We start from the raw sequence: 27521 nt of genomic DNA, 5'->3' as shown, positions 1-27521 counted from the left end.
TGGGTCGGGTAGAGTGTGACTAAAATGAGAGCACAAGGGAGGTTTTTGGTGTTATGGAATTGTTCTGTGTCCTGACTGTGGTCATGATTATGTGAATCAAAATATGTGTTAAATTCATAGAACTGTACCCAGAAGAGTCAATTTTACTCAACATTAATTTAAAAAATAAAATTAAAAATATATACACACGTATACACATACATATGCATGAATATATGTATTACTATCCTGTAGTCCAGAAATCAAATAAAAATGTAAAGTGTTGAGCAGAGCTAAAGCTACCGACCTACTGAGCTCCTCTGTACAGAAGTAAGCAGTGGCAGACAGTCAGTTCCTATAGGGTAACAGGAAAGACCACAGATAGTCACTGCTTGAACTTAACACTGGGGCAAAACATAAAATTGTCAAACTACTACTGGGACTAAGGCTTTAAAGGAATTTGCAGAGAAGGAGCACAAAAACCTGCAAAGATATTTCCCTCAAGCTGTTGACTAACTCCTAAATTGCATGTATACAGAGCAAAACTTCAAGAATGCCGGCAGAAAATGGCAACTGGGAAGATGTGAGCAGAGATTTCAGTAGCCACACAATGTTGGAAAGATTGCGATTTAAGACTTGTCATGTTAACAAGACCTTGATAAAATACCCTGGGCTTTATGTTGGGACTTCAGAATGGCCTGGGTGTAAGACGAAGGCTCGAGGGTGGAATAAAAGCAAAAGTGAAACAGATCAGCACCAAACAAAGACTATAATCCTCAACAAGATCACAAAAGATGATTCACAAAACAAGTATGTAAGTATTTGACATCAAAAATGTCATCCCTGTTTTCTTAATTATAAAACTTCAAATACTTATATTTCAGGTGAAGCCAGTTTATGTGTCATAGTACCTAAGCATATAATTGTGGTCATCTCTCCACCAACAAGCTACTTGACATTCTATCCTTTCTCTTTGCTGCTTTCCTATGACCAGTTGGTTATAAGATTCAACTTAACATAAGCTAATTCAACTTCATGAAATCTCATTAGTTCAGCTACTGCTAAGTCATTCATTTTCCTATTTCTAGTCAGATTAGATAAAATCCTTTTTATATACAAGAAGATAAAAAGATTGCAGTCTAGTCTATGTATTGAGCTTCTCTTGAATCAAGTACTCCCTCCTAAATCCAAATGGCAACGGTTGGAAAGAATGCCATAGAGATACAAAATGCACACACCTGCCTGGGCATATCTCTCTAGTAAGAGCCAATAGTATAGAAGCTGTTTCCCTTAAAAAGATATGTGGGTGGTCCTAGGCATCTACCCGGAGAAATCCAAAACTCCAATTCAAAAATCTGTATGCACTCCTATGTTTATTGCAGCACTTTACACAATAGCCAAGATATGGAAACAACCAAAATGCCCATCGGTAGATGACTGGATTAAGAAGCTGTGGTACATTTATACAATGGAGTATTACGCAGCCATAAAGAAGAAAGAAATCTTATCATTTGCAGCAACATGGATGGATCTAGAGAACATTATGTTAAGTGAAATAAGTCAGAAAGAGAAAGACAAGTACCATATGATCTCACTTATATATGGAATCTAAAGAAAAGACTATGTGAATGAACTAATCAGAGTCAGTTTTGGGGACGCAGAGAAAAAACCGAGAGTGGTTAGATGGGTGTGTGGGAGGGGGTTGGGGATAAGGGGAAAGGTAAAGGGATTTGGAAGCAGCTGGTAACCACAAGATGGCCTCAGGGTTTTTCTTTTGAAAATTAATTTGGGGAAGGTATTCTATAATGTTGTAAAGATTTTGTTGGGTATCCGATGGACATGCGTCCTATTTGGGAGACCACCTCAGGGATACTGTGGATACCTGATCATGGCATTGTACATCAGAAGCTAAACATTAATGAATGCCAACTATAATTTTATATATATAATGTGATGGTTCAGTGTGAGGTCGGAGGGATAGTGGATGGGGGGAGGGGGGTTCACAGTATGAGGGATATAAATGATGAACGTCTAAGTATTACCTTGTTTTGTACACCTGAAACTAATAAATAAATTAATTAATAAAAAAAAAAAAAAAAAAAAAAAAAGCCACACTAAGAAGAGAGTAAATCAGGAAGAGAGAGGCTGGCTCCTTGACGGCACGTAAGAAAACATTGTGCATGTTCTGAACTTTAAAAAGTGAAAATTAAAATGATAAAATTTAAAAAAAAAAAAAAAAAAAAAAAAAAAAAAAAAAAAAAAAGATATGTGGGTGGAAAGGCAATTAACAACATCTTTAGAGTCTAGGCTGAAAAGCCAACAGTCACAAATGTAATACTTGTGTTCTGCAACCTCCTTTAACTCATTTAATATGAAATGACCATCAACTACATGAATAACATGCTTCGTGGCAAATAATTGTATAAAAGAGGGTCCCCATACTTAAGAAGTATGGGATCTAATTGAATAATATTCATATACATGAAACACTTAAATAACAAATAATACAAGGTATAAGGTGATTAAATACAAAAATGAATGGAAACCATTGAAATTTGGGGTTAAAAAATGGTCTCATGATAATTTTAGATACTCATCACATAAAAATGCTTTAGTTACTTGGTCATTAACAGATAAGTTAATGTTCATTGAAGGAGACTCAGGAGAAATCCCAAATACTAAGAGAAACCTCAAGTTTTGAGGATAACAGCTCTATTTCAGAGGATTTTGTGTGGGTTTATCCCTAAATTGTATAATAATAATGTATTTGGTAGTACCATCAGTATAAAAATGAAATCCATCTCTCTGTGCACTCTTTAAAAAGAATGATTCTTTTTAAAAAATAGGATTCATTCATTTACTAATTCAATAAATATTTATTAAGCATCTACCGTAAGCCTGACACTGTGATAGATGCTAGGGAAATAGAATGATAAGCAATATAGACATTTGTAAAACAGTCACTTCATCCCCCTATTGATAAACGCTTATAAAGCCTATATCAATGTAGGGAAGATGAAAATAATTACTTGGTAATACTACAGAAATCAATATAATTTAGACAAACGTGTGCACATAAATGTGCATATATACTCATATGTGATATCATATACTATATGTGTAATATAACATTCTATGTAATCTACCACATGTTCAAGATCTGCTGCAGACATTTTGTTTTGTGACATAATAATCATTAAGTGCTTATGCTACTACCATCTTCCCTTTTTTGTGTTCTGTTTTTAAACTAGTGATTTGTTCACCCTTCAAATTCTAATCTACTTTATTCTAATATCTTAAATCTACACATTAATATTATGTCACAAAATGGCTGAGATCTATTAAAACATTTATATTAACATGTATGTACTGTTCTACGTATTCCTGCGATAACATTCTACATTGGAAGTATCTAACATCTATGGGTTCAACTCAGTGTGAATGAAATCCTTGCATACCCATTTAACAGAATAAAAATGAGGTTATTAAGATCATTTGTAAAGTCTGTTCAGGAACTAAAAGCCTATGATTCCTTGACTATATAACTGACAGTGTAAGAGCAAAACCAGGTAAAATCCAATAATCTACTGAGAACTGTACCTAATTTAACACGTCATTAAAGTCATAGTCCCATTTGTTACACTAGCCATTCTACAGAACCTAACCCTAATCTCAGTTCTGTCTCCATCTCTGCCCTTGATTACACATCCATCCTGGCATACACTAAAAACCCAGAAAATTCAGGAAAGTAAATTATCCCAAAATATAAACTTTTAGATAAGTAGTCAAATATTTTTAATTTGCACTAAATTATATCTAGTGCCATTTCATAATCAAGATGAAATGAAAGGGCTTTTTGAAGAAATTAAACAGAAGGAAGATAAAGAAGCCAAGGAACATTCATATTAAAACACAATAACTGAGATTATCTAAATGGAAAACAAAGAACCAAATGGAAATTCTAGAACTTAAAAGTACTCTAAGTGAAATTAAAACTTTACTGGAGGGGCTTAACAAATATACTGAAGATGGTAGAAGAACGTGAAGTTGAAAACCAATCAATTAAAATTATCCAACCTGGCAGAGAGAAAAAGGACTAAAGAAAAATAAAGCTTCAGGGACCTGTGGGACAGTATCAGATGATCTAAAACATGTGTAATTATGGTCCCAAACGAGAAGACAGTGAGACTGGGGCATAAGAAATATTTGAAAAATAATGGCTGGAAACTTCCCCAATATAATGAAAAACATCAACTTTCAAGAAAGCCTCAATTTTCAAGGGCAGGCCTGGTGGCTCAGGCGGTTAGAGCTCCATGCTCCTAAGCCTGCCGGTTCGATTCCCACATGGGCCAGTAGGCTCTCAATCACAAGGTTGCCAGTTCAATTCCTCGAGTCCCGCAAGGGATGGTGGGCAGTGCCCCCAGCAACTAAGATTGAACACAGCACCTTGAGCTGAGCTGCTGCTGAGCTCCCGGATGACTCAGTTGGTTGGAGTGTGTCCTCTCAACCACAAGATTGCCAGTTCAATTCCTCGACTCCCGCAAGGGATGGTGGTGGGCTGCTCCCCCTACAACTAGCAACAACAACTGAACCTGGAGCTGAGCTGACCCTCCACAACTAAGATTGAAAGGACAATGACTTGGAAAAAAGTCCTGGAAGTACACACTGTTCCCCAATAAAGTCCTGTTCCCCTTCCCCAGTAAAATCTTAAAAAAAAAAAAGAAGAAGAAGGAGAAGGAGAAGGAGAAGGAGAAGGAGAAGGAGAAGGAGAAGGAGAAGGAGAAGGAGAAGGAGAAGGAGAAGGAGAAGGAGAAGGAGAAGGAGAAGGAGAAGAAGAAGAAGTTTAGCCAATCCCAAGCAGAATAAATATAAAGAAAAGCACATGTAGGCATATCAGAGTTAAATTGAAAAAAATCAAAGATACAGAAAAACGTCTTGATAAGAATGACTACCAACTTCTCATTAGAGATTAGAAGAAGGTAAAATGACACCTTTAAAGTACTACGAAGGAGGCAGTAGCAACCTAAAATATTATATTCAGCAAAAATATCTTTCAAAATGAGAATGAAATAAGACATTTTCAACTAGACAAAAGCTGAGAGAATGATTGACAACCAATCAGAACTAGCTAAAGGATGTCCTTCAGGACAAACAGAAAGGGTACCAAATGGATACTTAGATCTATGGGAAGGAACAAAGAGCACCAGAAATGGTAAATAGGTGGCTAAATATAAATACTATGTTTTCTTTCTTCTTACAATTCACTTAAAAGCCAAATAACTGTTTAATACAAACTATAATAACACTGTAAAGTGGGATTTATATCATATATAGGAATAGAATACATAATAAAAATCACACAAAAAAAGATGGGGCAAGAAAATGGAATTGTATTGTTTAAGGTCTTACACTGGAAATTGGAGCGAGGAAGTAGGGTGGGTCAGATGAAAAATGAGACAGAGATGGAATGATGAGGAGTGTCAGCTGTGAAATGTGAGATAATTTTCTGATGAGATGGAAATGTTTTTATCTTGCTTGTGGTGGTGGCTATACAGAAAGAAGAAATAAGAAAAGTAAATGGATTTCCAGACATATTAGGGATTCAGGCATTCATGACTAAACAGATGTTAAGAATGAAAGAGATGTCTAAGATGACTTCAAGTTTCTGGATTATTGAGCTATCAGTCCCCCCTTAACCACACTGGGAGCTTCGGTTAAAGGCATCAAGGATAAAGGTTCTAAATTCTGTTATGGGCGTGTAGAAGTCCCTAGAGGAAAACCAAGTGGAAAAGAGAATAGGGAATGGAATGTAAGAATTTGGGGGACAATAAACTTTCTAGATCAAGACTCAGATATAAAAGGCTAGAACATGAAAGTGGTAGTTAAGTAGTAATTGTAGGAAAGGTTACCCAAAAATTATATCTAAGGTAAGATGGGCTAAGGACCAGGGACAGAGCTCCCTGTTCAAAAGTCAGAAAGAAGAAGTTATCCCTTTTATTAAGCATATATTTAATACAAAGGAAGAAAAACACCTTAAAGAATGAGAAATAGCCATAAGATAGGTGATAAGGAACTAGTAATGCTACTGAAACAATAAAGGAGTTTTAAGAAAGAATTGTTTGATCAGCTGATCAAATCCTGTGGAGACTTTAAATCAAGATAAGTAGATGAATATGAAATATGAAAGGACAAAAAGGAAATTTCTAGGTATCAGAAACAAAAATAAAACTTAAACTCATAATAGTAAGTAGGACTCACTCAGCAGCCCCTGTGCATATAAATCCCATATACACATCTTAATCTTTGAGCAAGTAAGTTGCTTAAAGTAAGTTGCTCAAAGATTTAACAAGTGGCAGAATTAGAATTTAAGCCCTAATCCAGGGGTTTTTCTGTATAACAGGAGAAAAACTCTAAGAAGAATCGTAGTTAACACTTATGTGATGCATACTATACAATTAGGCTCTGTGCTGAGTATTTTACATATATTAACTTAGCTAAAATCAATCATAACCTGATTATATATCTTAAGGGCTACAGTTGTAATGCATACTCCCAAAGGAACGGCAGTTGGAGGACAGCTGGCACTGGCCTTCCTGCACAAAGCCAAAAATCAGAAAGAAGCTATCCATTTTATGAAGAAAACTAGAAAAACATTGCTCATTGGCCCTCAGACGGGACATGGAAGATAGTGGCCTAGCTGTGGGTAGAAAAAGAGACAACCTTAAAATTAGTCAGAGATGAAGCAGGGAACCAAGGGAGGATTTTGACAAGACAGGAATGACTTGAGCATGTGTATCTGCTATCTTTTGCTATATAACAAACGACTCTAGAACTTAGTGGCTTAAAAACTAACCATTTATTTAGCTCATAATTCTGTGGATCAACTAACTGGACAGTTAAGGTACAAATTACAGGAAAAGTGACCTAGCTCAGCTAATTCCTGCTGGGCTTGCTCATACTTCAACAGATGTGTCAGCTGGTGCCCAGGTGATGGCCTCACTGACGTTTCTGTCAGTGAGTGGGGGAGGGGGGGCAGGGGGGGCGGAGCTGGGGCATGTGTGATGTGTGTGCATCTCGTTGTGCTGGAGGTTAATCCAGGCTTCTATACACAGCAGGAGTGGAGAAGCCCCAAACAGCAGCAAAAGAGGAAGAAGTTACAAGAACTCTTGGGAGTCTAGCTTCAGGACTTGCAAAATAACCCTTAGCTAATTGGGCAGACTGTAATAAAACAAGACCAGATTCAAGGGGTGAGATAAAAGGCCCTACTACCTCACAAAGGGAGGAGATACAAAAAATTGTAGCCATGTTGTAATTTACCACAGCATGTTAACAAAGAAAAGATGGAAAAGAGAAATAAGGCAGTTTATTTAACAGTAAAGCCAAAGAGTTGATGGCCATTGAAACACAAAGTGAAGCTGACAGAATTCAGAGAACTGTAAATTAGGTACCAAATAACAACCCACAACCAAAAAAACTTGGAAACTGAGAGGTAAGGATTTCTTTAAAAGAGAATTAGGGCCATGGAAATAGCATATAATCTATACTTACTACAGAAACAATCACCATGAAAAGCCTAAATGAGGTTGTCTAAACTGCCATTTTAAAAATAAAACCTGGCTCTTCTAGCTAAATTAACTCAAGGACTTCACATAATGCTACCAAAGTTCATTGGATTACTTATTAATATTAGCATGCTTGGAAATACCTTACCTTAGCATAATATTGTATGAATAAGTTAATTTCAATGACATTTCTTTTATATTAATTAAAATTTATAACACTTGTTTTGTAAAAGACAGGTAACTACAGCAGGTTCACTGAAAAAAGAAGATATTTCAATGCCAGTTTCCTTTCAATTTCAATTATACCAAAACATTTCAAATTGATATCACTTGATCATAAATAAGCAAAAAAATCATAAAGTAACAGCTTTATATTACCTCCATATAGTAACTTCAAAACTAGATACCTGAATAATTTTGCATTATTTTGAAAAGTACAAACAAGGGTTTACTTTGCTAATTCTATTAAGTAGATATCACTGACTATCACATTTTGAAATATTTTTTTAATTCCCTCACTCAAAAACACATTTCATTCAAAGATCTAATTATCTTATCTTTAAGTCATTTTATCTCAATGAAATAAAGTTGTCGTGTAATCTCACGTAGTGGGGCTACGAATATGGGCAATCCACAATACCCAGGTTGAAATTCTAGCTCCACCAGTAAGCTATGTAACTTAGACCTATCACTCACTTCTCTATGCCTCAGTTTCCTCATATGTAAACTTGAAATAATAGGCTATAATATATAATCAGGTTATGATTAATTTTAGCTAAGTTAATGTATGTAAAATACTCAGCACAGAGCCTAATTGTATATATAGTATGCATCACATAAGTGTTAACTATGATTCTTCTTAGAGTTTTTCTCCTGTTATACAGAAAAAGCCCTGGATTAGGGCTTAACTTCTAATTCTGCTACTTGTTAAATCTTTGAGCAACTTACTTGCTCAGATTTAACAAGCCTCCTCTATTTTCTTGTCTGTAAATTGATGGACTCTGAGGTCTCTTTTAGTTTGAGAATCTCTAATTATGTTGTAATGTGTTAAGGAGAAAATCCACAGGTACTTCTCCTCATTAAATTAGTTGCTCATATCACCTCTTTCCCCTGCTCATTCTGAAATTATTTTTTTCTCCCTTACGTCTCATTTCTTTTCATTCGTTTTAATATTTACTCATTTTCTTCAGAGTCACCAGCTCCATTCTTTCTTATTTGTCTCTGGTGACATTTTCCTATGGAATTGATACAATTGTATTCTTACCTCTCACTCATACCATTTCCTATAATTTCAATCTAGTCATGATATGTCACTTTATGATGGAATGATAACACCAACAACACATTTTTATAGCATTTTTACATTCATTCTCTCATTTAAGTCTCATAGTCATCACCCTGTAAAAGGTTATCAGACTCAGAAAAAGAATGTGATTTGACCTATAATATACAGAACCAGGAGATAAACCTAGGATAAATGCCTCTTAATTTTTTGTGTGTGTTTTATTCCTTATTGTTTCCTTATTTTACTAGGATGAACATGAAATTAGTTATCAAGAGGACTTAATTTTGAGCACCAACTTGGATACTTACTGGTTGACCTTGTATAGGATATATCGCCACTCTGAATCTGTTTCTCCATTTATAATAATGTAATAACAAGAAGTTTTGTAAGAATAAAACAAAACTGCTTTGTAAAACCTAAGCGGGTATACTTTTGTCAACACCGTGTACTTGCCAACACACGTCTCTTTCTGATCCCCTTGCCCATGTAGCATATGACTACGTCAGCTTTTCCTCACTGTTCTGAATTAACCACCTAGTTTTCAGACTCTTTTCCTTCTTTGAATCCAAAGAAGAAACATTCTATGTTTGGAAAGATCTATTCCACTGAACAGAGGTAATAAAGTCATTCAAAAATGTGTTGAGCATCAACTACATGCCTGGAACTATGGACCAGAAAATAATTTATGGAGAAAAAGAAGAGACCTACTAATATGGGAGAAATATCATTAAAAGTAGAAGTCTGAATAATTGTGCGCCCATCTACAAAAATCTGAGAGATCTTTTTCCTTCTCTTTCTACTCCTTTAATTCTAACGCCTTTCACCTCCTCTGTTGCATAGAGGAACAGAGCAAAGAGAAGAATGAGGAAAAGCTGGGTTCACTTACAAAGGGTACACCAGGAACAATGGGATAAAATATGGTATCTAGAAGTCTACAGCACTCTGAACATTTCCAGATATCTTACACAAAGCATCAGTAACTAAGAAACAGGGAAGAAAGTAAGGGGAATTAGCAATACAAGTATATAGGGAAGGTGTATATGGGAAAAAGACAGGAGGTTGTAATTTTAATTACAGTGGTTTGAGAAGGTTACATTTAAAGCAGTTGTGTGGTCACTGGAGAGTTCTGAGCAGAAAAGTAAAATATTTTACTTACTTTATGACGGGATGACTAGGCTCCTGTGTTGAGAAAAGACAGCAAGAGGGCATGTAAGAAGGCAATTGAGATACGTTATGAGGTTACTGCAGTAATCCAAGTGAGAGATAATAATGGTTTAGACCAGAGTGGTAGCAGTAGAGGTAGTGAGACATTGAGAATTTTAAATGTATTTTCATATTTGGAAAGTAGAGCTTGACAAGTTGGTTATGGGTATAAGAAAGAGAAGAATCAAAGGTGACTCCAACTGGGAAAATGAAGGAGACATTTCCTGAGCTGACAAATACCGTGGGAAGAGGAAGTTTTGAGCAAGGAATCAATCATTAATTTGATTTGTGGCATATTAATTATAAGATGTTAATCACACACCAAATTGCTATGTGGATATATATGGGTATATATGTATACGAGTCTGAAATTCAAGAGAGGTGTCTTAAATGGGGATATAAATATAAATTTGGGAGATCTCAGAATATAGTTGGTGTTTAGAGCCATGGTCATCAAGGGAGTGAGTGTAGACAGAGAAGAGAACCAAAGATGGATACACCAAATTTTAAGAGACTGAGGAAAGAGGACAAGTGATACAGAAAGAAAGATTTTTTTTAAAAGCACAATTTCCTGGAAGCCAAGTGAAGAAGGTATACGTAAGAGAGAGAAGAGTATTAAGAAATGATCTTGAGATTTAGCAATATGTAGGTCTTTGGTAACCTTATCAAGAGTAGTTTCAATGGTTGGGTATCCGATGGACATGCGTCCTATTTGGGAGACCATCTCAGAGACTGTGGATACCTGATCATGGCATTGTACACCAGAAGCTAAACATTAATGAATGCCAACTATAATTTTATATATATAATGTGATGGCTCGGTGTGAGGTCGGAGGGATAGTGGATGGGGGGAGGGGGGATCACAGTGTGAGGGATATAGATGATGAACGTCTAAGTATTACCTTGTCTTGTACACCTGAAACTAATAAATTAAAAAAAAAGAGTAGTTTCAATGCAATGACAATGGCAAAAGCCTAACAAAATTGGATTTAAGAGAAAATAGAAGAATAGGATTGAACGCAGTGACAACTCTTTCAAGAAGTTTATTGTAAACGAGGAATAAAAAAAGTGTTACCTGGTAAGGCAAGGAGGGCCAAGTAAAACATGTTTTAAAGATAGAAACAGCAGTAGGTTTTGCCTTCTTATAGCAATGATGCAGTACTGAGAAAGCTTTATGATACAGTGAGAATGGAGAAATCCTGGAACAAAGTCCTTAAATAGGCATAAAGAAATAGAATCTAATGCACAATTGAAGGATTGACTTTAAAAAGGTAGAAAATAACTGAGCATACACAGTACAGAGATTGGATATGTTGGTAGGTAGGTAGGCGAGGTAAAAGGAGTTTATGCATGTTCCCTTCTGATTGCTTCAGTTTTTCCAGTGAGACAGAAACAAAATCATCACGTGAGGGCAAGGCTGGGGCTGAGATACTGCTGGGAGGTCTGATGACAGAAAACATAAAATAAGTCATCTAAAAATAGAAAAACAAATGATTCAGGAAAATATGGTATGAATGCCAGGTAGTATTAAGGACTCACTTGATGTTTGTGGCTATGAATTTGAAGTGAAATTAGTAAGCATGAGTTTACATTTTCCTCTGGAGACACAGAGCTCCGTAGGTACAGATGTGGAGTTGAAAGAAGACTGGATTGACCCGGGTTTTAGTTTTTCTGAGTGAGTATGACTACGTTAAAGTGAGAAAAAGATAGTTAAGGTGTATGCCAGGGAGGTGAGGATGCCTGCTACAGATAATGATGGAACATCAAATTTAAGTTGGATAATAGGGGAAGTGATGACTCAAGAGACAGAGGGACAATAAAAAGATGTTAGGATCAATAAATCAATAATCATCTCTATTGTATAAAGACAACTTAAGTAACTTGCCCAAATCACACAGCTTTTCAGTGAAATAACTGGAATAGAATCTGAATCTAGATGTACCTCATTCAAGTCACTCTTTCCATGGTACCTAGAGCACCAAACTGTCTTGCAAATTTTTTTCATAGGCATGCCAACCTCCTCCAGGTTGGCCCTAAGGCAAAATTAAAAGTTAGACAAAATTTTTCCTGGCCTCTTTCACCTCCTTCTTTTTCCATGTCCCAAATGCTAAGAGCACTTGTGTCCAAATTCACAAATGAGTCTTACCCTCCCCCAATCTGCACAAAATTACTGTCACTTTTCCCTACAGATGGACCCCCTTCATGAAAATCTGAACCACTAAGAATTACTCTAATAGAAAAATATCTATAAATACAAATGGCTAAATAAACTCAACCCTCTTCATGGGTATTCTCATTCTAATAGGGAATCTGGTTAACTCTAAACTCCACTGTGTTTAAACATTAGGTAATACAAATTGAACTGGATCAAGAATTTTTCGTTCTTGATTTTTATTATTTCTATCACTCTCTTCCTTAAAAAAATATATATATATATATATATATGTATATATATATGTATATATATATTCTTTACAAAATCCCATAATTCTGATTTTTATATTCCTCAGAGAATGAGAAAGTGATGACACTATATGCCATGGATCAGACCCAAGCTTGTTAAAGATATTTTATATTTAGAAATGTAAGTTGAACACTATAGTAAGTCTGGAACTATGTGGCAAAGCAAGAATAAATATAGCCATGTTGAGGGCTTTTCTATTAGGAGTAAATGACTGAAAAGACAAAGGTCTCATTTGTATTTCTGCGAAATCTCTTTTTTTCCTGTTATACGAACATGTCCCAAATACTTGTTCTCCAGTCCGAATCTCAGAATTAGAAGATCCGTGGAGCAAGAGCAGAGCCACTGCCAACCTTCAGCTTTACATGTCGCAAAACAAAAAATAAACCTTTGTTGTTGTAAGCCCATGAATTATTGGGGACATTTGTTATACAGGGTAAGTCAGCAAAAGTTAATACAGCATGTGTTACTTTTGTAAAGAGAAAAACACTATTTCAATCTTTAAGAATAGCAGTTATTATAAACTACAACAACTAGGAAAAGTTAATGAATTGAACTCATATTTTTATGACATTAGAGAGCTTATTAAGGAACAAGAAGCAGATAAACGGAAATTCTAGAAAGAGAAGAACCCTTCCACGGTGCATTGACAATCACCTGCTATTTCTTTCCTAGAAGCATTTAAAGATTCTGGGCATAGATTGAGAATTGAGACTGGTCCATGCAGGATTGGTGAAAACAGAAAGCAGCAGAGCTTATTAGTGTGGTATACTGAAAATGAGAAAGCCCCAAATGCAAGGCTAAAAGGAACGTTTGCTGAGTTCTACAGTGATGCAGAAGGCTAGAATGGCAGAGTGAAATCTCCCTCAGCCTAATGATACTGAGGAGAAAACTTGCTAGGAAAGGGGTAAAGCGGTAACAAGTAATACATGCCAGGCCTCCAACATCTGCCTGAATTTGAAGCTGTGTGAAGGAAGAGATCAAAGGGGAACACAATCAGTAATATTGTAATAACTATGTATGGTGTCAAATGGGTACTAGATTTATTGGGGTGATCACTTTACATTATAGAAATGTGCATTATATAAATGTCTAATTACTATGTTGTACAACTGAAACTAATAATGTATGTCAACTGTAATTAATAAATAATCTTTAAAAAAAACTCCAAAGAAAGGAATTGAATCTCCTGTAGTATTTCAAGACTGCAGAGAGGAAATCTGGCAGTCTTTCAATCAAAAACCTAGTAGGTCAAAGTTGATAAATGGGAGATGATTAAGTCTTACTGAAACTGCAATCCAGACTGACCCTAATTAAATCCAGTTCAATTTTTAATTAAATTGAGGTTTCAGTACCTCACCCAATTGGCCCAATAGTTGTAAACGAGACACGTCTGAAGGAAGATATCCTCTCAGCCTCAATAAAGTTAAATTATATACAATATTCAGTATATAATCAAAATTTTGAAAGTCTATTAATATAATCACTACCTTTCAACATTTTCATGGTTTATTTCTTCCTTACTGCACAACACATGTGAAAAGACAAAAGAATATGACCTGTAACCAAGACAGAAAACAGAAACAGAGCCAGACATAATGCAGATAGTGAAGTAAGCAATTAATATATTCATGAAAAAAGCAAACAAAATTAACGAAAGGATGGAGATAGTCAACACATTAGGAATCTATTAAAAAGGAATCAAACAGATTCCAAGAACTGAAAAACTAAGACATTTAAAATTAAATTCACCGGATGGATTTATATTAGGCTGGACACAGCAAAAGAGAGAACTAGTAAATTGAAAAAAAACACAGGTCAATAGGAAATACCCAATTGACCCATAGAGAGAAAAGACAACAAACATGAGAGATATATGTGATACAACCAAAATATCTAACAAGGTTGAGGAGAGAGGAGAGAGATTATGGTAGAAGCAATATTTAAAGACATAAAAGCCAAAACTTTTCCAAAATTGGTGAAAAACATCAATCCAGCAAACTGCAAATAGGACAAACGCAAAGAAAATCATGCTTAGACAACACAAAAACAGTTATAAACTAAAAACTAAAATAAAATCTTAAAAGCAGCCAAGAAATACACATCACTTTTAAAGGAGCAACAAGAAGACTGATGGCTGACTTTCCAACATAAATTATGGCAGCCAGAAAAGAAAGGAATGACACATTTTGTGGTGTTGAAAGAATAAAAGATACTAACTTAGAATTCTTTACCAGAAAAATTTTCCTTCAAAAAGAAAGTCAAATAAAGACATTTACAGATAAAAAGCTAAGAAAATCTGCTAGCAGATCAGCACTGCAGAAAATTTTAAAGGTGTCAGCACCTCACCCAATTGACGCAACAGTTGAAAAGGAGAACCATCTCTGAAGGAAGATACCCTCTTCAGCCTCTATTAAAGTTAAATTATATACGATGTTCAGTATACAATTAAAAGGGAAAGAGAATTATCTCAGATGGTAGCAAAAAATTGAAAAAAATGAATGAAGAGTACTGGAAAGGGTGTGTGGGTGTGGGTGTGTGTGTGTGTGTGTGTGTGTGTGTGTATGTGTAAATAGAGGAGTATTGATTGCTTACAAAAAATAATGTCTATGCAATTTATAACATGTTAAATAAAATATATGATAAAATAACAGAAAGGGCAGAAAGGAATAAATGGAAGTTAAACTGTCTTAGATTTTCCATTGTTTGGGAAGTGGTAAAAGTATTAATTTATAATGCATTAATAAATCAAAGATGTTTATTAAAATCTCTACAATTACTAAAGTTATAATTATAGAAAAATGTATAACTGAAAAGCTAATTAGTAAAAATAAAATTTGTAAAACTTGACAAAACAAAAAATAGTCAAGGAAAAAGTTTAAAAAACAAAAAGGGATAGCAAAAAATGAATGAGACAGATGTCTATCCAATCATATTAGTAATTCCATTAAATGTAAATAAACATTCCAATTAAAATGCAAAGATTGTCAACCTGGATCAAATAAACACGACCCAAAAATATGCTATTTCCAAAAGACATACCTTAAATATAAAAATACAGCTAGGTTGAAACAAAAGGAAGAAAAAAAACCCACAGAAATATTGATGAAAAGAAAGATAGACTGATTATATGGATAAAAGTTCTAAGTAATCGTTAAAACTACTTAAAAACTACTCCCTGAGATAAAGGACATTTCCTAACATAATGGTTCAACCATAAATCATAACAACCTTAAATTTTTATATACCTAATAAGAGCTCCAGAATACATAAAGGAAAAGGTGAAAGAACTGAAAGGAAAAGAAACAAATCTACAGTCATAGTTGGTGAATTTACAATTCTTCTGTCATAACTGATAAGAACAGAAAAAAGCCCAATCATTAAAAGATTTAATCAATTTCGCTTTATTAACACTAACATCAACAACCTGCAGAATAAACATTATTTTTCAGTATACATGAAATGTACCAATCTAACACAAATTCCTTCAGAGAAAAAAAGACAGAAGACTTTCCAATGGTTTATGAAGCCAAGAAATCTTGAAAAAGTTTTCCAAAATCTGAAAATCTTTTACAAGAAAGGAAAATTACAGGCTAATCTTGCTCATGAATAGATGTAAATATCCTAAACAAATTATTAATAAACTGAATCCTATGATACAATACATCATGACAAAGTCGATTTTATCCCAGGAGTGCAAGGTGAGTTTAACAGTGAAATCAATCAGTTTAATTTACCATAATACAGAATTAAGGACACAAAGTATCTGATTTATCTCAATAAAAGCAGAAAAACCATTTGATAAAATTTAACTGCCATTAACGATTTTAAAAACACAGAAAACTAGGAATAGATGGAAACTTCTTTAATGTAATAAAAGGCATCTACAATAGGTAACATAATAATTAATGGTGAAATGAACATTTTCTCCCTAAGTTCAGTAATAAAATTATCACTATTTCTATTAAACACTGTTCTGGAAGTGTTAACCACTGCGATAAGGAAAACACAAAGAAAAAAGTATAACGACTGGAAAGAAATAATTTTATTATTCTCAGATGATATGGTTGCATACAGAGAAATACAAAAGAATCCACAAACCATTAAATATTTTAAATAAGCTAATTTAGCAAAGGTGCTATTTATAAGAGCAAAATCAATTGTATTTTTGTGTATTAATATGAAACAATTGGAAAATGAAATTTAAACAACAGCACTCTTCAAATACCTAGTCATAAACCTAACAAAATACGTCTATCTGGATACCATAAAACACTACTAAGAGAATTTAAAGACCCAAGTAAATGGATACATAATCCATGTTCACTGAGTGGAAGACTCTATATTGTTAAGATGCCAATTCTCTCCAAATTGATCTATAGCTTTAATGCAACCTCAAGCACAATACCAACAGATTTTTTAAAACCATAGTCTGATTCTAAATGAATATGTCAATACAAATGATGGAGTATAGCCCCCAAAAAAATAGTTGAAGAAAAAATTTGGAGAACTCATACTACCAGATATCAAGACTTACTATAAGCTATAGTGATTAAGATGAGGTAGTGATAGCACAAGGATAGACAAATGGACCAATGAATAGAATATACACTCTAGAAACAGATCCACCTGATTTATATTAAACGTATCCTACAATCCACTGGGAAAAGGATGTTTTTTTCAAAAAAGGGATGCTGGACCAAATAGATATCCGTGCGTTTAAAAAATTATTTTTGATCTCTACCTTACATTATTCATGCAAATTAATTTGAAATGCATCATAGAACTTCAAGTAAAAGGGAAAGCAATAAAACTTCTAGAAGAAAATTTAGGACAATATCGTCATGGTCTTGCAGTAGACAAAGATTTCTTAAATAAGATACATAAAAAACACTAAACATAAAAAGAAAATTTAGTAAATTGAACTTCATTAATATTAATTTTTATTTATAAAATGACACTATTGAAAGAGTGAAAAGACTGGAAGATGATATTTGCCATAAATATATCCAAAGTTCTCCTATTTAAAACTATATAAAGAATTCCTATAAATCCCTAAGACAAAGAGTCCTATTTAAAAAATACTAAAAATTAAAGGTACTCAACATCATTAATCATTTAGGAAATGTAAATTAGAAGTTACTACACATTGACCAGAATGTTTAAAGTTAAAAAGACTGACAATACCAAATTTTGACAAGAATGTAGAGCAACTGAAACTCGCCTCCATTGCTGGTGGGGATAGGAAATGGTACAACCTTTTGGGAAAATGACAACCCAGCAATTCTACACCTAAAAATGAGACAGCATATTCATCAAAAGACATATATGAGAATATTTATAACAGCTTTATTCACAATAGCCAAAAACTAGAAACAATTCAAATATCCATTAACAGAAGAATAAGTAAAGATCCATTCATTCAATGGACTACCACACAGCAATAAAAAGAATGAAATGCTACACATAACATGGATGAATATTATAGACATAATGATAAATGACAAAAGTCACTCTATTTGTATAAATTTCAACAATAGGTTAAATTAATTCTTGATAGTAAAATAGGAATAGTGATTTCTTGGGAGTAATAGGGGAAGTCGATATTGAGTAGTAGAAAGCAAGTAGGAAGATTCTGGAGTGCTGGTCTTTTCACTCTTAATAGTGTTATTTTACATATAAAAATTCTTAATAGTAATGAAGTTCAATTTACTAAGTTTTCTACATCTTGATCTGGGTGGTACTTACAAGGGTCTATACATATGAAAATTTCATCATGTTGTATGTACAACTAACATGTGTGCATTTTACTGTGTGCATTTATAACTAATTTAAAAACTATTACAGAAGGTCATTCAAACGGGTACATACTTGTGACAAATCTCACTACAGAGGATACACTGTGTAATTTTTTTAAATATCCAAATACTAGGAAGAAGGTGGCCTAGGTTTTAGCCCTATCTCTATCTATATTTAGATGTATAACCTTAAATAAGCCATTTAACTGGGTCTTAGATTCTTAACCTACTCGAGTGGGTTAGCACAGATAATCTTTAAAGTTCTGAGTCTTTGAAATAAACTGTTTAATTAAAAAATCAAATTCTCAAAATTTCAAGCTACCATACAGTCACCTAAGGCCTGAATGTAGCAAAACCAAGTTAGCTCTTACAATTCTAATTGAAGAAGCTTAGTCAGTTAAGGGCACGGTGCTGTTTATCCTCAATTCCCAATATCTATATTTAAGGTCATCTCCTTTAGCCTAAATGTTCTGGTGCCACCCCTTGAGCAGCCAAGAAACCTGACAGCCAGATTACCTTTCCTTGTTTTTCTAAGGATGGGTTCTTCATTCTTCCAGGCCCTGTTCAAATACTATCTTCTTTAAAATACCATCCCTCCTACAGCCATTCAGTCAAAATTAATTGTTCCTTCCTCTGTGCATCCACAGTATGTTGCTTGCACTTCCATTATAGCTCTATCTCATTCGGTATTAGGTTTTGCTTTTGTGTATACAAGAGGGCCCTTTCCAGAGGAATGATATACCCACTCAGGCAGCCAGATTAGCCAAATCAACCCTGGAAACTAATTATTACAGCATAGTGAGATCACCTTCCTATTTGATTCTATGCGAATGGTGACAAAGTGAAATAATAGGTACTAAATGCTACTGTCCCCTACTGAAAGCAAGAAAAGATTACAATGAATGTTCAAGATACTGAACTAATCCCAGTCCTTACTTTAGCCTACTCTCCAGCAGAACATGAAATAGCCAAAGGCAGATAGCTGAACAAAGAAGTAAATTAGGCCTGCAATGCAGAGACAAATCATTTATTAAATAATTGACAAATTATTTTATGTCCATATACAGATGATTAAGAAGGAGACAAGTGAACTACTTGGGGATTATAGTGTATTCAGAACCCCTTTTCTGCTAACCGACCTTGCTCCTACCTAAATGGTTGGTACAACATAACCTCTATCTCCAGATCACAAATGACTGGTGCGGGACAAAGTTCTCCCTCAAAAATTTTAGAAACACAACTGCGAAAATAAAGTCAGTCCTTCTCTGAATGGATAAAATGGGAAGATATAAACAACACGGAAACTGTCAATGGCATTTTTTTTCCATTGTGGAAAAGGCAGATTGTAGTAAGAGAAAATGAAGCTTACACACAAAGGAAGTCCTGAGAACCTTCAAACCCTGAGTCCAATATTCCTAGAGCCTTATCCTATATTTAGGTTTTGTGAGATAGACACCCCATTATTCTTATAATAAATTTCGCCTTTATTGAAGCTAGTTCAATTCGAATTGTCACTTGCAACTAAAACCATCATGTGACAGGCTGTTACTTTGATGAACCCCCATTAACCATGCTTCCTGGTATTCCTAATCTCCTCCCACCCTAACTCTGGGCTGGGCCTGTGACTATTTTGTCCAATAGAATAATGGCAGAAGTGAAGTTGTGCCAGTTTCAGGCCTAACCCTTAAACATCCTAGCAGCTTGTGCTACCAATCACAGCGCTTGCTTTTGGAATACTGCTTGGAAACCTGCCATCACACCATGAAGCTAATGAATCAGTCATGCGGAAAAACTACATATAGGAGAACAAAGGCCCTGGACAACAGTCCTAGTCAAGCCTCCAGATGACTGCAGCTATACCAGAACCTCAACCAATCCACCTAAAGTATAACCACTGAGTTAATCCATAGATATGTGAAGATACTAAATTATAGTTTTAAGCCACTAAATTTTGTGGCAGTTAATAATGTAAGTTTTAGCTAATAAAAAAGTTCAATTCACATGCAGATAACTTGGAATTATACTCTTTTAACAGACGATGTATGCCTTGGAGCATGGATTGGAGAATTATGGCCCACCATCTATTCTTTTTTTTAAAAATATTTTATTGGGGAAGGGGTAACTTCATTGGGGAACAGTGTGTACTTCCAGGACTTTTTTCCAAGTCAAGTTGTCCTTTCAGTCTTAGTTGTGGAGGGCACAGATCAGCTCCAGGTCCAGTTGCTGTTGCAAGTTGCAGGGGGCGCAGCCCACCATCCCTTGCAGGAGTCAAACCGGCAACCTTGTGGTTGAGAGGACACGCTCCAACCGAGCCATCCGGGAGCTCAGCGGGAGCTCAGCGGCAGCTCAGCTCAAGGTGCCTTGTTCAATCTTAGTTGCAGGGGGCGGAGCCCACCATCCCTTGCGGAACTTGAGGAATTGAACTGGCAACCTTGTGGTTGAGAGCCTACTGGCCCATGTGGGAATGGAACTGGCCGTCTTCGGAGTTGGGAGCACGGAGCTCCAACCCCCTGAGCCACCGGGCCAGCCCCCCACCATCTATTTTTACAAATAAAGTTTTATTGGAAAACAGTCATGCGCATTCATTTACATATTAACTATAGTTGCTTTCATGCTACAAGAGCACAGCTGCATACCTGTGACAGAAATCATGTAGCCCACCAAGCCTAAAATATTTACTATCTGTCCCTTTACAGAAAAAGTTTGGTAAACCCTATCATACAGTACTTGGCAAGTGTTTTAATATACAGTAAATAACTTAAAATGTAAACCTGCTTTACAGCTAATTCCTCACACTTTTAAAGGACACTATAAATATTTAGCAGGCATATCTCCTTTTATTGCGCTTTGCTTTATTGTGCTGCCCACATGTTGTGTTAGTTCTTTTTGTTTTGTTATACAAATTGAAGGTTAAGACCCTACACCAGCAAAAAAATTACAACTCAGATCATGGTTAGCATATTTTATTTAGCAATAAGGTATTTTTTCATTAAGGTATATACATCGTTTTCTAAATATGCTATTGCATACTTAATATGCTACAGTATAAACATAACTTTTATATGCACTAGAAAACCGAAAAATGCATGTGACTTGACTTATTGTGATTTTCACTTTATTGCGATGGTCTGGAACCAAACCCAGAATATCTCCAAGGTACCTCTTCGTAGTTTTAGCCCAACACAATACAAAGCACATCATGTGGTATATACTTGCCATAGGCCATGTTTGTGCCACTCATCCCCAAATTCATCTGTTGAAACCTATTCCTGTAGTGTGATGGTGCTTAGAGGTGAAGGCTTTTGGAGGTAAGGAGTCATAAGAGTGGAGCCCCAGAGAGTTCTCTCCCCACTTCCACCACATGAGGAGACAGAGAGAAGACAGCTGTCTACAGGAGGTGGGCACTCACAGGACATGGAATCTGCTGGTACCTTGACCTTGGACTTCCCAACCCCCAGAACTGTGAGAAATAAATTTGTTTATAAGCTACCCAATCTTGTTACAGCAACCTGAATGGACTAAGACAATATACCTACCTGGGTTGTACTGTTTCTTAACAAGTCTGGCTGTGGTCAGAATAACATATTAATCATGGACAGGAAAACAACCAAGTAATAAAATCAGATCCACAACTATTTATCAGTGTAAAAGATCCTACTATGGAGTAGGGATACGTATCTCCATTTCAAGTTTCTCGTGTATTAGATATGACCCACTTCTGAATTGTATTAAAAATCAGAAAGGAATGTTTCATTATGATGCGTAATTGACAATTTTTAAAATTATTAATAATACTTCACAGACGCATCTTAAGAAAAAAAATGGAAAATCCAAGTCCAGTATTAACCTAAGTCAATGATTCTCAAATTTGCCTGCCAAAAATTATCTAAGGCAGGCATTGGTAGTCCCCATTTCACAGATACGAAAAATGAAGCTTAGAGAAATTAAGTAACTCTGAAAACTTCACGTAAGTATAAATTCAGGCAGTCTAATCCAGAGCCCACCTACTGTTCCCTCACTTCAACATCGTAGACACGTTCTTGGAAACTGTGACTTTAAGCAAAACTAATGTATAACGCAACCAATTTTACCATAGGCTAATGGATATAAACAAAAGTTAGGTTCCTATAGCATATTTCTGGTAATGAAAACATCACCAAACCTCTAAGTGAAGACCCAAAACACTTCTAATATTAAACACTGAAAAGTGCACATCTTTGAGATATGGGAGGAGAGTCGGGTACCCAGAAAAAACCCATGTAGACATGGGAATATCCTGTAAACTCCACACATAGAGGCCCCAGCCCAGAATTTATTTTATTTTTTTCTCATCAACATAACGAAATGATGTTGAACAAAACGATGCTTTTTAAGGACTTGCTATATCTGTGTGAACTTAAAACATAATATTATTTAATGAAAGTGTATATCTTATTTTTACAATAGCTTTATTTAAACTATAATAGCAAAATAATCATAACTTCTTTAGGGAGAAGTACTAACTTTGCTTTCCAGACCTCTGGTATATATTAAAAAAGAAAAAGGTACTGCCTCAAAAACACCTCTAAATCGCGAAGATTCTTCAAAGCTTGATTGTGTAAGTCACACAATCATACACTTACTTGTATATGCGTATAATTTTTATTCTGAATCTTAAGTATTTTGCAATTTGAACTCTCTGTAGCATGTGATATTGAATGAAATAAAGTTGCATATATTATGCAGTGGAATTAACATTTACTTCCATGTACACTTGGTATGAATGTTGGTGTCTTTTTCTAGCAATTTATCCTGTTTGAAATAAGGAAAGCATTTCAGATCAGTACAGTGTTTCCCCAAAAATAAGACCTAGCTGGACAATCAGCTCTAATGCGTCTTTTGGAGCAAAAATTAATATAAGACCTGGTCTTATTTTATGATAAGACCAGGTATAATTAATATAATATAATGTAATATAATATAACATAACATAACATAACATAATATAATATAAATACCAGGTCTTATAAATTTTTGCTCCAAAAGTCGCATTAGAGCTGATTGTCTGGCTAGGTCTTATTTTCACGGAAACAAGGTAATTTTGCTGTCATTAATAGACTATAGATAACATGAATACAAGCAATAAGAGAATGGTAAACATGAAGTATGTTCCTGAGATTGGAAATAATAAGATTTGAGAGCTGAAGGAGAATTTAGAGATTATCTATTTAACTTTACATTTTACAGATAATAATACCAAACTTCCACTGGAAAAATCCAAAATAGAATTTGATCCAGTTTTTTTTCTTCATATGTAGTAACAGAATCAAGATTGGTCTTTCTAATCTTTGCAATAATAGATTTGTTGAGAAAGATAATAATATATTCAGCCAATATTTTAATATAAAAGAAAAAAAATGAGAGGTGCTGAGTGATTGGGAAAAATATACATTTTAAAGACAATTCCAGAATAAAGATTTTCATAATAGAGATTACTGTGGGAAACCACTATTTCTACAGCAAAAAGCTAAAAGAATAAATATAAAGGTCTTACATAGACTTTCAAAAGATCATTTGCAGGGGAAAGACCACTATTTCCCAAATGGGTGTTGAACAGAACTCTGGTTGTCTTGAAAAAGTGTTCCATTATCAAAAACTTTTGGAAACACTAGACTAAATAAAGGATTCACAACTGTAAGTATTACTCACATCTTTAGTATGCTAAAATGTTTTAATAAACTGTGAGTCTCCAAAAGGAGGAATATATTATATAGCACTTTCAAAACTTATTTGACTACATAAAGACTTCTTCATACCATATCTGTTACAACGCCTCCCAGACAAGAGTTGCTAGAACAAAATTTAGGAAACACTAGGAGGGATCATTTATAACAAACAAACAAAAACACAGACTAAGACCCATAGCTGATCATAAATTAAAAATAAAGCAACATAAAAGGGCTGTTGTAAAAACTAGTAAGACCTTACTCTCTGTTACATGTATACTACTATCCCAAAATGTTTTTAGATAACCATTTCTATGGAGAGTATGAAAAGTATAAGTCAACATGAATGCTCCTGATAAATTAACCACTGTTGATATTAGAGAGCCCTGAGTTTAACCCACTAGTGCTTACACCTTAACTTGATCCCTTTATAATTTAGAACTATCTGCCAGAGGACCATTATCATGGAAGAAGCAGGAGCAAGAGGAAATGGGGCAGATATAATAAACTGTATTCTTAAGGAAAAAAGAAAACAAAAAGGCATGAAGACTTCAGGGAACCTCTAGCAAAAGACCTGTCTGCCCAGCACACTTTTCCCCTTCTACTGGCAGAAACTCCCCTTCTTTTGAAGGCTTCCTTTTCCCCTCTCAATGTGATTCTGGTGAGGTTGTCTATTTAGTGTCCCACTCCCAAGACAGACATGTGATACAAAACTGGCCAGAGTCCTCACTCTCCTAGTCACAATGCCTGTCCCAAAGATGGACATGTGAGCCAAAACAGAAGGAACATCCTGGAATTTTAAATACAACTGCCATGAGAAAGAAAATCTTTCCTGTGAACTCACTAGTTGGGAAGGGGAAAGCCTGAAATTGTCTATTACTGTATCTCCTAATGTGTCTGTCTCCCCTGGTTCTAGCGACATAAAAGAAGTCAGCCCGCAACAAACTCAAAAAAACAAAGCACTGAAGTGGAGAATAAGAATCCCTGATTACTAATCACCTGATCACATTGCTTGAGTCCCTAAAGTCAGTTCCTGCTCTATACTCTGAGGCTATGTAAATTAATAAATTCCCCTTTTCACTTAAACTCATTTTGAGCTGGGTATCTGTCATTTGCAATAAAAAGGTCCTAATCCATGTATATAACTAACTCAAGAAAGAGATATACCTCAAAAGATCTTGTAAAGATTAAAAAGATACTACCAAATGAAAGAGAGAATATTAATTACAATTAGTACATCCTTTTTTGAAGGCAAGCTTGTAATTTCTATCAAAATTTTAAAATTCATACCACTGACACCCAAATTCTTATTCTAACTAATCTTACATTTAAAAAAAAAATACACAATGATAAATGTATATTATTATCTACAACATTTGTCACAGTGAAAAATCAGGAACTTCAATGTCTATCAACTAAGGACTGATTAAATCATAACCTGTGATGCAATGTAACAGAGTCATTAAAAAGAAAAATGTGTACATATATGAATTAATCGTTATATGCCAAGGAGTATGATATAGTGGTTAAGAGCTAACACTCTAGGAACAGACTACATGGGTTCAACTGGCAGAGTGGACTCTTGTCTCAGTAATTTGAGCAAATTAATCTCTGCTACAATGTCAACTGTAAAATGGTGATAGTATTATGAGGATTAAATGAATCAACAGGCTCTAAAACAGACTCTAGAAAAGTATTTTATACTTGGTAAGCTCTCAATAAGACTATTATTATTTTCACTCATATGAAAAGATGTCCAAGATACGCTGGAGAGAGAGGGAGATGCAGAATACTATGTTTGAACAAAGACCACAAACTCAAATGCCTACAGGGTGAAGCAGATTAACATACATAAAGTGGGAATTGCGGAAAACTGGAGAATACTGGCCCTTATCTCCAGAGGACAGCCACTCTAATCAACTGTTGTCCTGTGAGAAAGAGGATACAGTGTTGCTGAATCTTAAAAAGCTAAAAATATTGGTTTATATGAAATATCTTTCTTTAAATGTTAGAAACGTATTTTTTTATAAAAGCATAATATTGGTCTAATAAAACACGTTTTCTGGTCAGTTTTGACCAGTGGTCTGTCTGTCAATTTGCAAACTAATATAATGTCTGATTCCATATGTGCATATTCAAATACATGCTTGTATATAGAAGAATAAACAAAATTTTAAGAGTGGTTAACACTAGAGACGTAGACTGGAGCAGTAAGGTGGTGAGGTTTAATTTCACACTTTACCTTTCTGTATTGTTACATTTTTTTACAATGCACAAATACACTCTAATAAGTTTTTTAAACTAATTAAAAATATGATTTGCCCCTCACCACCCTCACCCTACCCCCCACACCGTGAGCAACCTAAAGCGGGACGCACGGGCACGGGCTAGGGCTCCGGTGGCATCCTGGAGGAGGAGTGCTCATCAGCGGCCTCCCTGTGCTCATCTGGACAGTGCTCATCAGCGGCCTCCCTGTGGACATTAAACCCAGAGAACTCTACCTGCTCTTCCGGCCGTTCAAGGGGTTACGAAGCATCCCTGATCAAACTTGTGTCATAACAGTCTGTTGGTTTTGTGATCTTTGACAGCGGGCAGGAGCAGAAATGGCCAAGAATGCATTGAATGATAAAGCTTTGATCTTGAGAACCCACTGACCCTGAGGCTCGAGTTTGCCAAAGCTAACACCAAGATGGCCAAGAACAAGCTAATGGCTACCAAATCCCACCACAGCTCATCCTGCCCTAGGAGCACTCTTCATCGCACGGGACCCCTATGACCTGATGGAGGGTGCTCTGATGCCCCATCCCCAGAGGTTTGGCCCCGTCCTCTCTGCACACCACAGAGCTGACCACATCTCCTATCTCACATGCTGCATTCACCTACCCAGCTGCCACTGCAGCTGCCCTACACGCTCAGGTGTGTTGGTACCCTTCCTCTGATACTACCCGGCAAGGATGGAAACATCGTCAGTTCTCTTAGTTCTTGAGTCTTGTTACCGCAGCTTGAAGCCCCCTGCCCCACTGGGGTGGAAGCTGCCCTGAGCTTCCACTGCACTCTGGCGGCCTGTGAAGAGCTGCTGCTTCCCTCAAAAGACTGTGAATTTGAAGCCTGAGTATTACATTACTCAGTGGGCTGCTTCCTGTTTCCTTTCTCTTCTCTTCCTCAGCCCTGTCCTGCCCCAGAGCCCTTCTCCAAGGCCTGAGGGGAGGATTCAGGGGCCTTCTTGCTGGGTCACCCAGACCCAGCTCGGAGGCCTCACGGGGACCGAGCAAGGCCTGACTTCTGGTCCAAACTGGCTTCTGTAGCTCCACCTGAAAGAAACGAGGCTTTGATTTTGTATGTTTTTTGGCATGAATCAAGACACTTAGACTTGTGTATATGTGAGTGTACAGTTTGTTCTCACATTGTATCACCATAGCAACAGGTCCTGGCCACTGATGGTTCAGCACTCCTGGTTCCTTTCTCCACATCCCTCCTTTACACCCACCGGGCTTAAGTGAGGCCCGAGCCCTGCAGCCACTTCTACCC

General features: G+C 35.7%; 1 protein-coding gene and 1 pseudogene across 26 annotated transcripts in view; one reads left to right on the top strand and one right to left on the bottom strand.

Moving 5' to 3' along the window:
• Positions 1–27521, bottom strand: part of GPHN (gephyrin) — a 455320-nt gene that overhangs the window by 417310 nt on the left and 10489 nt on the right. The window lies entirely within an intron of this gene.
• Positions 533–26989, top strand: LOC308497492 (RNA-binding protein with multiple splicing 2-like; annotated as a pseudogene). The gene is made up of 2 exons: positions 533–683; positions 26448–26989. The product of its transcript is annotated as an RNA-binding protein with multiple splicing 2-like (transcript).

The sequence above is a fragment of the Rhinolophus hipposideros genome, assembly GCF_964194185.1.
Source record: "Rhinolophus hipposideros genome assembly, chromosome: 5".
Taxonomy (NCBI): Eukaryota; Metazoa; Chordata; class Mammalia; order Chiroptera; family Rhinolophidae; genus Rhinolophus; species Rhinolophus hipposideros.
The sequence above is the reverse complement of the archived record's forward strand: the minus strand, read 5'-3'. Positions and strand labels throughout refer to the sequence as shown.